Below are 9832 nucleotides of genomic sequence, written 5' to 3'. Positions count from 1 at the left end.
CCATGAAGGTCCAGTGTCTTGTGTCTCCTGGTCATCTCCATGAAGGTCCAGTGACTTGTGTCCACTGGTCATCTCCATGAAGGTCCAGTCTCCAGTGTGTCCACTGGTCATCTCCATGAAGGTCCAGTGTCTTGTGTCTCCTGGTCATCTCCATGAAGGTCCAGTGACTTGTGTCCACTGGTCATCTCCATGAAGGTCCAGTGTCTCCACTGGTCATCTCCATGAAGGTCCAGTGTCTTGTGTCTCCTGGCCATCTCCATGAAGGTCCAGTGACTTGTGCCCACTGGTCATCTCCATGAAGGTCCAGTGTCCAGTGTGTCCACTGGTCATCTCCATGAAGGTCCATTGACTTTTGTCCACTGGTCATCTCCATGAAGGTCCAGTGTCTTGTGTCTCCTGGTCATCTCCATGAAGGTCCAGTGACTTGTGTCCACTGGTCATCTCCATGAAGGTCCAGTCTCCAGTGTGTCCACTGGTCATCTCCATGAAGGTCCAGTGTCTTGTGTCTCCTGGTCATCTCCATGAAGGTCCAGTGACTTGTGTCCACTGGTCATCTCCATGAAGGTCCAGTGTCTCCACTGGTCATCTCCATGAAGGTCCAGTGTCTTGTGTCTCCTGGTCATCTCCATGAAGGTCCAGTGACTTGTGTCCACTGGTCATCTCCATGAAGGTCCAGTGACTTGTGTCCACTGGTCATCTCCATGAAGGCCCAGTGTCCAGTGTGTCCACTGGTCATCTCCATGAAGGTCCAGTGACTTGTGTCCACTGGTCATCTCCATGAAGGCCCAGTGTCCAGTGTGTCCACAGTGCTGAGGGACGTCTGGACCGTCAGGCCGTCATAAGTGTTAAGCTGCTTTTCAGCAGTGTCTCACTAACACCTATTAATTGACCATTTGTTTCCTGGACAGAACTCAGACACTGCCTGAAGGACAGACCTGGACCATGGAGGGGAAACAAACCAGAGATCACATGGAAGCCGCAAGTGAAAGTATAAAGAGGCAAAGGCAACTGACCTGCGAATTAGTGGAGGAGGTTGGACAGCTGTGGGACGAGACACACCAGCCAGGACAAGACGTTGGACATCAGCAGCACGTCGACAGGCTGCTACTAGAAACACATGAGCAACACCTCCTGATAAAAAGACTGAAGCTGCAGATTGAAAACGCCGTTGTGAAGCTGGAGGAAAAGCAACGTGTGTCCAATCAAGCACAAATGCACATTTTACAAATCCAGGCTGAAAGCCAGCAAGAGAGCGAGAGACTAGACAGAATCCATCATGTCATGACCGGCGAGAGACAGAAGCTGGAGAAGCTCCGGGACGCCCTGAGACGAGCCCCCAGGAGGCCGGCGGAGAACCAGCAGCTCCACATGGACCGGCTACTTTCTGCATTTCACGCTTTCATGGGCCAAAACCAAAATGTGATTCTAGAAGCCAAAAGTGCAAATGAGCTGACAGAAGAAACTGTAGGAATCTTCCAGCAGGAAATCAAGAGAAATAGAAGGGATATTTTACAGCACAGAGATCACATCACGCACATCAAGCAAAATGTGACCATGAAGGTACAAAGCATGAAGCAAAGGTGGGACAGTGTCTCTGAAGACGTCGCGCAGGCAGAGACGAAAGTCCACAAGAGTCCAAAAGAATCCAAAGTGGCTGCTAAAGTCAACAATGTGAAGCTGAAAGTCTGGAGACTGCAGGAAGAGATGGAGACGCTGTGGGTGGAGCTGGATGGCAGTGGACAGGCTGTCCAATCTGAAAGAGCTGCAATAGACAGGATGAGAACTGAACTGCAGGCGGAAAAAGAAAAGCTGGACAAAGACCGGCAGGAGACGAAGGAGGAGATGGAAGCAGTGAGGACGCTCAAGGAGACGACAGACAACAAGTTACACATGACAAAGAGAAGGATACAGGAGATGGAAGTGATAAGCAGTGAGGTTGAAATAAAGAAAAAAGAGCTGGAGAAAATGATTCGAAGGAGCCGAAGAAGAAGGCAAGTGAAGGGTGAGATGAATGAAGACCCTCCTGCAAGTGAGCAGACAGAAAGACGGAGTGAGAGAAGCCTGGGAGAGACGCTGGTGGACGGCAGTGAGAGGAAAGAAGGAACCGAACAGAGCAGCAGCCATTCAGCCGAAGAGCTGAGAACAAACACAACAGAGGAAAGCACTGAATCAGACATCGTGAAGATCAAAGCACAAAAACACCTGGAAGAGGTTGAGCAGAGACTGAACGTCACCATGGCGACAATTCAAACAATAAAAGCTACGATTGAAGGAGCTGCTGCAGAGATGGACAGCAGCCGGGAGGGAACGCGCCGAACTCAGCAGGAGGTCGGAGAGAACCAGGAACACATGAAAAAGTGCAAGGTAAGCCTTTTCTTCAACTCTGAGTCAGCAGAAATGTCCCCAAAGGCTGTTTTAGTGTGTGTGAGCAGGAAAGGTGTGTTTACACCCCGAGTTACCAAAATCATTGTCCCGTCATTCCGGCCACATTCCTTCTGTGACGTAATGCATCTGGATCTGGTTCTTAAAGGGCCAGTCGGTGCGCGACGTCCCTGGTGTTCATGAACTGCCAAGTATAACATCTGGTTCTTAAAGGGCCAGTCGGTGCGCGACATTCCTGGTGTTCATGAACTGCCAAGTATAACATCTGGTTCTTAAAGGGCCAGTCGGTGCGCGACATTCCTGGTGTTCATGAACTGCCAAGTATAACATCTGGTTCTTAAAGGGCCAGTCGGTGCGCGACATTCCTGGTGTTCATGAACTGCCAAGTATAACATCTGGTTCTTAAAGGGCCAGTCGGTGCGCGACGTCCCTGGTGTTCATGAACTGCCAAGTATAACATCTGGTTCTTAAAGGGCCAGTCAGTGCGCGACGTCCCTGGTGTTCATGAACTGCCAAGTATAACATCTGGTTCTTAAAGGGCCAGTCGGTGCGCGACCTTCCTGGTGTTCATGAACTGCCAAGTATAACATCTGGTTCTTAAAGGGCCAGTCGGTGCGCGACATTCCTGGTGTTCATGAACTGCCAAGTATAACATCTGGTTCTTAAAGGGCCAGTCGGTGCGCGACATTCCTGGTGTTCATGAACTGCCAAGTATAACATCTGGTTCTTAAAGGGCCAGTCGGTGCGCGACGTCCCTGGTGTTCATGAACTGCCAAGTATAACATCTGGTTCTTAAAGGGCCAGTCGGTGCGCGACGTCCCTGGTGTTCATGAACTGCCAAGTATAACATCTGGTTCTTAAAGGGCCAGTCGGTGCGCGACGTCCCTGGTGTTCATGAACTGCCAAGAATAACATCTGGTTCTTAAAGGGCCAGTCGGTGCGCGACGTCCCTGGTGTTCATGAACTGCCAAGTATAACGAGACTTTCCTCGATGTGAAGTTTGGAACTGAGTGTGTGGATGAGTTGTGATGCTTGCTGACGCTTCATGTATCAATCTGATCTAATCTAATCTCATTTGATCTGATCTGGTCTGGTCTGGTCTGGTCTGGTCTGGTCTGGTCTGGTCTGGTCTGGTCTGGTCTGGTCTGATCTGATCTGATCTGATCTGATCTGGTCTGGTCTGGTCTGGTCTGATCTATTCTGTGTTCCTGTGCTGGACTGTCCAGCAGACTGTCCTGACCTGAACCTGGGTTTGACCTTCTGAAATGAGTGACAAGATATTGAAATAGCTGTACCTGTACTGTATATACACTGTACCTGTACATGTACATGAACAATATGAAGGAAAACATTCGACAGTGTGCAGAATGGAAACTGAAGAGGCCACATAAAAACAGAGATTTATGGAATGAAAGCTGAGCTGTTGTTGTGATCCCTCTTGTCTGCAGCAGTTTTTAATACACTTGGAACTGTGTGTGTTCCCAACAGGGACGTCATGTTACAATGTGATGAAGCTTCATGGTTTGATGTGACCTTGATTCCTTGTTAACACTCATTTTGTGTATTTGTTTTCTCCAAAGGAAAAGCTGATTTCCATCAAAGCGTGGGTCAAAAGGTGGAGGTTGGCACAGACTAAACTCAAAAAGACTTTTTTGCTGAGCACGTCTAAAGAAACAGAGACGTATCAAGAGTCTTCTGAGAATCACACACCGGATGATGTATCAGACGAGACTGAATTGGAAAATGTGATTGCAAAACTGACCAAATCCGAGGAAAAGTCAACATTAGAGGATGAGCAGCAAAAACGGCATCTCACAGCGGACATAAAGAAACTGCACACAGTTTACTCCCTGATGCAAACAGACATGAATGAAGAAATGACTGCGGATTGTCAAGCAGAATTAAGGATGAATGCCAGAGAAAAAGAAGTGAAAAGTCAGATATCCAAACTCAAGGGCCAAGAAGAGGAAGTAAAGCATCAAATCCAGTGTGCTGTAGAGAACATGAGAGAGAAAAATCAAGAGATTAAAATGTTCATCACAGAGATAAATAATCTGCAGAGTCAGATGCCAATAAATGAAATCCCAGTTTGGGTTACTGAACATGTGGCAGAAACAGCGACTGACAAAGAAGATGAGAAACAAGAATCAGACTTAATGAGATTGGAGGCTGAAATGCTAAATCGAAGTGAAGAGTCATTAAAGACAGAGGAGATGGAAGGAGGTACACCAAGCACCGACATTCAAAGAGTGATGGAAGAAGTTTACATAACTCAACAAATCATTGCAACTCTAAACCTGGAACTCGAGAATCAAGCTGAAATAGGTATCTGTGACGCTGAGCACAAGAAGGATTGTGGTGAAATACAGCAGTTTTTACAAGACATAAAAAAATTCCAAGAGCTTTTAAAGATGGTAAATTTCTCTCTAAAAGAAGAATCACGAAACATGAAATCCATCAAAACGGCTGAGAGAAGACGGGAAAGAAGACTAGATCAGAGGTTAGAAAAAACCTTAAGAGAAAGAGATGAATTGGAAATCCTAAGAATAAAAATGCAGAGACAAATTCAGGCTATTCAAGAAAAGTTTGAAAACATTGCAAGATTTAAAAGCAGAATGGAGAAAATGACAGTCAAGATAGGGAAACTAAGTGAAGGCATACATGTAAATGTTAAGGAGAGTGAAATCAGACTGAACCAGTTGGAGGACACAAGTTGGTTAGTTAAAGTTGCAAAACCAAACATGGAGAAGAGTTTTGACCTCCTAATGATGGATCTGAGATCTGAGCTTAACAAATGCAAGGAGCGAGCAGAGAGCGACAAAGTGACGACCCCAAGAGCGAACAACAAAACAGAGACCGTAGGAACTACAATCCTGACACTTCGACCTCATGACACGACTCCCAACAAAGACTTTAAACCGACAGAGCAACGAGTGGGTAAGAAAAACCAAGAAAGTCAACAGCTCTGGGAGCGACAAGGTGAAAAAACTCTACAAAGGTTTGAAGAGAATCAAATAGAAAAGGTGAAAAAACTCATACAAACCGAATGTTCAACAGAGGCCAAACTGTGGATTTCTGGTGCAGAAATACATGAAATGACCCTTTTTAAGGAGGATATTGAAAAACAGCAACTGAAGCGTAGCAACAGAATGCAAATGCACAAAAGAGAAATGAAAGAAATTGAGTTGCTAAAGTCTGAGTTGCAGAGAAGGAGAAAAGTCAGTGAACAGATTTTCAGAAAAAGTCTGAGAAAGAAAGCTGAATGTGAACTTATGTTAAATGAAATACAGCAGGAAAAGGAAACATTGAAAAAAGAAACCAGGAAAAGAAAAAGAGAACTGGAGCAAAGACTAGAGAAAACCATGAAAGAGAGGGATGAGTTAGAAGTGTTGAGATTAAAACTGATACGACAAAAAGAGGAGCAGGCTGAGGAGAAGAAACACATCGAAGAATGGACTATTCGAATGAAAGAAGAGCATCATATAGACAAAGTCGTGAATGAAATGGACTCGAACCACGAGGTGGAAGCTGCCATGAGGACCATCCATGAAGAGAAAGGACAGGTCAGCCAGATGAAATCTGACATTGACAAAGAAAGACAGCAGCTTCTGAATGAGAAAGACCAACTGGAAGGCCTAAGAGCTGAGCTCCAGAGGAGAGAGGAGCACGTCGTGAATGAAATGGCCTCTGCTGAGACTCTGAAACTGAGACTGTATCATGTCGGCAAGAAGATAGTTGAAAATCTGAAGTTCAAAATGGACCATTTGCAAAGCGATATGGACAAGACCTTCCATCTGCAGTCTGGTTTGGAGCAACAGATTGCAAATGTGGCTGAAAATGCAAGTGGTTGGGATAATTACAGTGAAATCATAAAGAACCTTTCAGAAGCTTTGGCACTTGTCTCCTCAACCATGATTACCAAGGGAGATGAAGCAACCAGTCCATGGAAAGAAAGGTTGGACTTGGATAAACAAGCTCTTGAGATGGTCCAAGTACAGGTTCAACAAGACAGACTGGCTTTAGACCAAATGTCCGACCGGATGAAGAAAGAGAAGCAGGACATGGAAGGACTGATGGATGATATCCAGAAACAGACAGAAATGATAGAACAAGGCCAGAAACAGTTGGAAGAAGAAAGAGATATTCAGGAAAAGACTAAATCTCAGCTCGAAGCGAAAACGGCACATGTCAACAGCTTGTTTGATGACATCAACAGGGAGAAAGCGTCCATCCAAGAGCTTTCCCTTCAGGTTCAAACCGACAGACAAAGACTTGATGGTGTCATGAAGGAGATTTCCTTGAAAGAACAACAGTTGGATGAAGAGATCCTGGAGGCCAAACGACAATCCCAAGAGCTGCAAGCCATCAAGAAGAGAGTGTCCGAGGAACGAGATGAACTCCAAACTCTGAGAGACAATGTCACCTGGAAGAACCACGAGGTGGAAGCTGCCATGAGGACCATCCATGAAGAGAAAGGACAGCTCAGCCAGATGAAATCTGACATTGACAAAGAAAGACAGCAGCTTCTGAATGAGAAAGACCAACTGGAAGGCCTAAGAGCTGAGCTCCAGAGGAGAGAGGAGCACGTCGTGAATGAAATGGCCTCTGCTGAGACTCTGAAACTGAGACTGTATCATGTCGGCAAGAAGATAGTTGAAAATCTGAAGTTCAAAATGGACCATTTGCAAAGCGATATGGACAAGACCTTCCATCTGCAGTCTGGTTTGGAGCAACAGATTGCAAATGTGGCTGAAAATGCAAGTGGTTGGGATAATTACAGTGAAATCATAAAGAACCTTTCAGAAGCTTTGGCACTTGTCTCCTCAACCATGATTACCAAGGGAGATGAAGCAACCAGTCCATGGAAAGAAAGGTTGGACTTGGATAAACAAGCTCTTGAGATGGTCCAAGTACAGGTTCAACAAGACAGACTGGCTTTAGACCAAATGTCCGACCGGATGAAGAAAGAGAAGCAGGACATGGAAGGACTGATGGATGATATCCAGAAACAGACAGAAATGATAGAACAAGGCCAGAAACAGTTGGAAGAAGAAAGAGATATTCAGGAAAAGACTAAATCTCAGCTCGAAGCGAAAACGGCACATGTCAACAGCTTGTTTGATGACATCAACAGGGAGAAAGCGTCCATCCAAGAGCTGTCCCTTCAGGTTCAAACCGACAGACAAAGACTTGATGGTGTCATGAAGGAGATTTCCTTGAAAGAACAACAGTTGGATGAAGAGATCCTGGAGGCCAAACGACAATCCCAAGAGCTGCAAGCCATCAAGAAGAGAGTGTCCGAGGAACGAGATGAACTCCAAACTCTGAGAGACAATGTCACCTGGAAGAACCACGAGGTGGAAGCTGCCATGAGGACCATCCATGAAGAGAAAGGACAGGTCAGCCAGATGAAATCTGACATTGACAAAGAAAGACAGCAGCTTCTGAATGAGAAAGACCAACTGGAAGGCCTAAGAGCTGAGCTCCAGAGGAGAGAGGAGCACGTCGTGAATGAAATGGCCTCTGCTGAGACTCTGAGACTGAGACTGTATCATGTCGGCAAGAAGATAGTTGAAAATCTGAAGTTCAAAATGGACCATTTGCAAAGCGATATGGACAAGACCTTCCATCTGCAGTCTGGTTTGGAGCAACAGATTGCAAATGTGGCTGAAAATGCAAGTGGTTGGGATAATTACAGTGAAATCATAAAGAACCTTTCAGAAGCTTTGGCACTTGTCTCCTCAACCATGATTACCAAGGGAGATGAAGCAACCAGTCCATGGAAAGAAAGGTTGGACTTGGATAAACAAGCTCTTGAGATGGTCCAAGTACAGGTTCAACAAGACAGACTGGCTTTAGACCAAATGTCCGACCGGATGAAGAAAGAGAAGCAGGACATGGAAGGACTGATGGATGATATCCAGAAACAGACAGAAATGATAGAACAAGGCCAGAAACAGTTGGAAGAAGAAAGAGATATTCAGGAAAAGACTAAATCTCAGCTCGAAGCGAAAACGGCACATGTCAACAGCTTGTTTGATGACATCAACAGGGAGAAAGCGTCCATCCAAGAGCTTTCCCTTCAGGTTCAAACCGACAGACAAAGACTTGATGGTGTCATGAAGCAGATTTCCTTGAAAGAACAACAGTTGGATGAAGAGATCCTGGAGGCCAAACGACAATCCCAAGAGCTGCAAGCCATCAAGAAGAGAGTGTCCGAAGAACGAGATGAACTCCAAACTCTGAGAGACAATGTCACCTGGAAGAACCACGAGGTGGAAGCTGCCATGAGGACCATCCATGAAGAGAAAGGACAGCTCAGCCAGATGAAATCTGACATTGACAAAGAAAGACAGCAGCTTCTGAATGAGAAAGACCAACTGGAAGGCCTAAGAGCTGAGCTCCAGAGGAGAGAGGAGCACGTCGTGAATGAAATGGCCTCTGCTGAGACTCTGAGACTGAGACTGTATCATGTCGGCAAGAAGATAGTTGAAAATCTGAAGTTCAAAATGGACCATTTGCAAAGCGATATGGACAAGACCTTCCATCTGCAGTCTGATTTGGAGCAACAGATTGCAAATGTGGCTGAAAATGCAAGTGGTTGGGATAATTACAGTGAAATCATAAAGAACCTTTCAGAAGCTTTGGCACTTGTCTCCTCAACCATGATTACCAAGGGAGATGAAGCAACCAGTACATGGAAAGAAAGGTTGGACTTGGATAAACAAGCTCTTGAGATGGTCCAAGTACAGGTTAAACCAGACAGACTGACTTTAGACCAAATGTCCGACCGGATGAAGAAAGAGAAGCAGGACATGGAAGGACTGATGGATGATATCCAGAAACAGACAGAAATGATAGAACAAGGCCAGAAACAGTTGGAAGAAGAAAGAGATATTCAGGAAAAGACTAAATCTCAGCTCGAAGCGAAAACGGCACATGTCAACAGCTTGTTTGATGACATCAACAGGGAGAAAGCGTCCATCCAAGAGCTGTCCCTTCAGGTTCAAACCGACAGACAAAGACTTGATGGTGTCATGAAGGAGATTTCCTTGAAAGAACAACAGTTGGATGAAGAGATCCTGGAGGCCAAACGACAATCCCAAGAGCTGCAAGCCATCAAGAAGAGAGTGTCCGAGGAACGAGATGAACTCCAAACTCTGAGAGACAATGTCACCTGGAAGAACCACGAGGTGGAAGCTGCCATGAGGACCATCCATGAAGAGAAAGGACAGCTCAGCCAGATGAAATCTGACATTGACAAAGAAAGACAGCAGCTTCTGAATGAGAAAGACCAACTGGAAGGCCTAAGAGCTGAGCTCCAGAGGAGAGAGGAGCACGTCGTGAATGAAATGGCCTCTGCTGAGACTCTGAGACTGAGACTGTATCATGTCGGCAAGAAGATAGTTGAAAATCTGAAGTTCAAAATGGACCATTTGCAAAGCGATAT

At 45.6% G+C, this 9832-nt stretch overlaps 1 long non-coding RNA gene across 1 annotated transcript in view; it reads left to right on the top strand.

Annotated features, from left to right (window-relative positions):
• The window catches only part of LOC308139695, an 11387-nt gene extending 5287 nt beyond the window's left edge, over window positions 1–6100 (top strand). Inside the window, exons 2-3 of the long non-coding RNA XR_013936929.1 lie at window positions 909–2364; window positions 3963–6100. This is a non-coding gene — a long non-coding RNA (uncharacterized lncRNA). The remainder of the gene's footprint in view (window positions 1–908; window positions 2365–3962) is intronic.
• Window positions 6101–9832: the final 3732 nt, after the last annotated feature.

The sequence above is a fragment of the Blennius ocellaris genome, assembly GCF_963422515.1.
Source record: "Blennius ocellaris genome assembly, chromosome: 14".
Taxonomy (NCBI): domain Eukaryota; kingdom Metazoa; phylum Chordata; class Actinopteri; order Blenniiformes; family Blenniidae; genus Blennius; species Blennius ocellaris.
This window is presented reverse-complemented; position numbering and strand designations above follow the sequence as displayed.